Source organism: Orycteropus afer, unplaced genomic scaffold, assembly GCF_000298275.1.
Source record: "Orycteropus afer afer isolate SDZICR_OR568_19922 unplaced genomic scaffold, OryAfe1.0 scaffold00571, whole genome shotgun sequence".
Taxonomy (NCBI): domain Eukaryota; kingdom Metazoa; phylum Chordata; class Mammalia; order Tubulidentata; family Orycteropodidae; genus Orycteropus; species Orycteropus afer.
This window is the reverse complement of record NW_006922158.1, coordinates 699,490-702,990: the sequence shown is the minus strand read 5'-3', so window position 1 is coordinate 702,990 and position 3,501 is coordinate 699,490.

The following is a 3,501-nucleotide window of genomic DNA, read 5'->3' as shown; positions in this document are numbered from 1 at the left end:
GGCGACTGCAGCTCCCGAGGCAACGCCAAGAAACGACTTCCAAACGAAGCCCCGCTCAGGCTGACGCAGTCGCCAAAGTCGGCACGTCGCGACGTCGCGAGTCGCGCCGACACGCCCCCAATGGCGTCAGCCTGCGCCGACGCGCCTGGAGCGGCAGGAGGCTCGGGGCGGGGCGTGCGGGGCGCCTGGTTCTGCGCCTGGGTGCTCTCTGTTCTTACTGCGGGCTGGGGCGAGAGTCGGTAGCTTTCTGTTGTTCCGCAGCACTTGGGGAGCTCGGGCTCGGCGGGGGGTTCCGGTGGATGGGCGAGGCAGTAGCCGGGAGGCATAGAATAGTCCTCCTGGGCGAGCGCCATCTTGGGGGAGTGGGTGACGGGGGCCGGCCAAGTTTCTCTGGCTGGGAAAAAGAAGTGGCTCCCAAACCCAAAGGCCTCTCCCCACACACCAGCTGTGTATTTGCTTATTTATTTATGGTAACTTTAATTTGTACGCCTGCTCTTGTTTATTTTGCTGGGTTATACGCCCAGCACAGGGGTTGGTACCTAGTGTATGTTGCACAAGTTGACAGTGCATGAACGAACGAGTTGTCCGGGTCTCTCAGCCCTGTCCTTTCCTTCCTATCTGTCACTTTTCCTTCTGTGAGCTGCAGATCGACTGTGGAGAGTGAGGCGGGCAGCAGTTGCCTGCCTCTTGAACTTCAGGATTCAGGGTTGCTGAAGTCCCAAACCTGAAACTTAAAGGAACTGCCAAGTAACTAAATCCATTCCTTTGCCTTTCTTTCAGAAAGACACCACGTGTTTTTGCGCTAAGCAGAACTTCACTCAGATATTAGATCCACAGATGAAAATGAAGAGCCATTTTTCAATTGGGCAAATAAATAGCTGTTGTGGACCTACTAAGTGTCAGGGATTGTACTAGGCACTGGCGACGCATCAGTTAAGACTGGCACAACTCAGGGGAGACAGACTTCAGGTGGTTGACAAGTGCTCATATGACAGAAGTATTGGCTGCTGGAGACGGTTCTCAAACTTTTTGGTCTCAGGACCCCTTTACTCATAAAAATTATTGAAGGCACCAAATAACTATTGTTCATGTGAATCCTATTTGTCAGTTTGCTGCATTAAAATTAAAACACATTTGAAAAATATTAACTTAGTTTTAAATAATAATAAACTCGTGGATGAATATAAATATAACCCAGGCTTGATGTTGCTAGTGCCCTTTGCTTCTAGACAAAGCGGTTGAGTCTGGGTTCTACAAAATCCTGGCTCTCTGACAGAGATTTACAGTCTGTGGTTTCCACCACAGCAATAAATATTAAATAGATGTTCGTCTTTTTTCAATTGCGTTTCTTTCATGAAGTTCTAGGGAGGAACTATTTGAAGAACTGAACTTGCATGCATTTTTACAATATAGATAACACGAGTTTTATTGGACTCATTTAAGTATTGCTAAATATTTCTTCCTGGATCCAAAAATAGTATACAGCTGTTTCCAGCAATGTGGTTTTGGGCTCCCATTTCATTCCTAAGTGAGTTCACAGCGTAGGTGACAATATGCTACACAGTCCTACAGCACATGTGCCTCTAAGTTCCTGCTGTCCCCACAGCCCCCTTCTAAGCAGGTAGCTAAAAAAGGTCCTTATGCCTAGGTCCCATGTGACCCAGCCACCCTGGCCCAAAGGCTGGCCAGAAGCCTGTGAGATGACCTGGCAGGGTATGTATGCATTCTAGATTGGATTTCACTAACTGAGCCCATCAGAGCCTCTCGCAGGGAGTATGATTATGGAGCAGAGAGGAACTGCGTCAGAGTAGCAGAGACGCAGGAAGACCCGCGTAGGGAAGGCGATAGGCAGAACAGGTGACTGCTGGGGAGAAGTTCCCTAGGAGGAAGAGGGGAAGCCAGAGCAGCATCAGAGGGTCCGAGTTACCATAGTAGCAGAGCAAGGGGGTTGGGAGTTGAGCATACTTGTACATGCAATGGCATTCTAATTGGCCATCAGACTTCACAGTTGTGTTTCTGACGATGTTATCATTTCTGAGAAGCTTGGCTCCTGTTCTTATTTTCCAGTGTATTTGTAGAATAAAACCAATTGCTGGGGATTCGATTCTGACTCCCAGTGAGCCCACATGTGTCAGAGGAGAACTGTGCTCCACAGGGTTTCCCGGGGCTGATTTTTCCGGAATAGATCATCAGACATTTCTTCTGAGGCCCCTCTGGGTGGCCTGGAACCCCCAGCCTTTTGGTTAGCAGCTGAGTGTGGTAACTGTTTGTACCACGCATGAACTCCATTTGTAGACTCCCTCTAGGTTCCTGGGTGGCACAAGCAGGTTGCACACAGCTACTAAACCTAAAGGTTGGCAGTGGAGCTATCCACCTAGCAGTGCCACGGAAGAAAGCTCTAGCTGCCTGCTTCCATAAAGATTACAGCCCAGAAAACCCCCTGGGGCAGTTGTACTCTGGAACACGGGGAGGGGGGCGCCATGACTGGAAATAGATGTGATAGCAAGGAGTTTTTTCTTTTTTTTTTATTTGGCTTGGTAGCATCCCTGTCTTCTCAACCTGTCTTTTTCAAGATTGTTTGCAAGTCAAGTAAACACTCAAAGTAACAAGTAGAAGTTGCTGGGTGCCATTGACTCAATTTTGACTCAGCAGCTCTGTAGGACAGAGTAGAACTGCCCCATAGGGTAGGTACAAGATTCCCTGTAATCTTGATGGGGGCAGATCACCAGGTCTTTTCTTCTGCAGAGTGGTTGGTGGGTTGAAACTGCTCACCTTTCGGTTAACAGCTGAGAGCTTAGCCATTGCACCAGCAGGGTTCCTTTAAACAAGCAAAAAGGGAGACTTTATTATTATGAAAGGTGCTCTGGTGGTGTAGTGGTCAAGCATTCAGCTGCTAAGCAAAACGTCAGCAGTTCGAATCCAACAGCCGTAAAAAAAAGACGAGGCAGTCTGCTTGCATATAGGCTTACAGCCTTGGAAACCCCATGGGGGCAGTTCTACTCTCTTCTGTGTGATCATTACAAGTTGGAATCAACTTGGTGGCAGTGATTTTGGGTTTGGGTGCACCAAACTCATCAGTTTAAGAATGGACCCCTTGAAAATCACTCTGTTCGGGAATTTTCCTGTCCCCACTTCCTGTGATAGACCTAGCAGAAATAAAAGTTAACCCCCTTTGTCAAAATTCTTGGAGGATCTTGACTTAAAATTGTTAAAAGTACAGAAGTTGGATCAGGGAAGAGCCTGGAGCCAAATGGAGGATACAAAATGTGTTTTTCCCAGGTCCTATGTCTCCCCCTGGTAGCATAGTGACTAAGGCACTTGACTACTAACCAGAAGGCTGAAGGTTCAAATCTGCCAGCTGCTCCTTGGAAGGAAGATGGGGCAATCTACTTCTGTAGTGATACTGCCTCAGAAACCCAAGGAGGAGTCGCTATGAGTCGGGTCCAACTCAATGGCACATAACAACAACAACAACGTCTCCCCCATTCAGGCTCTTCTCCC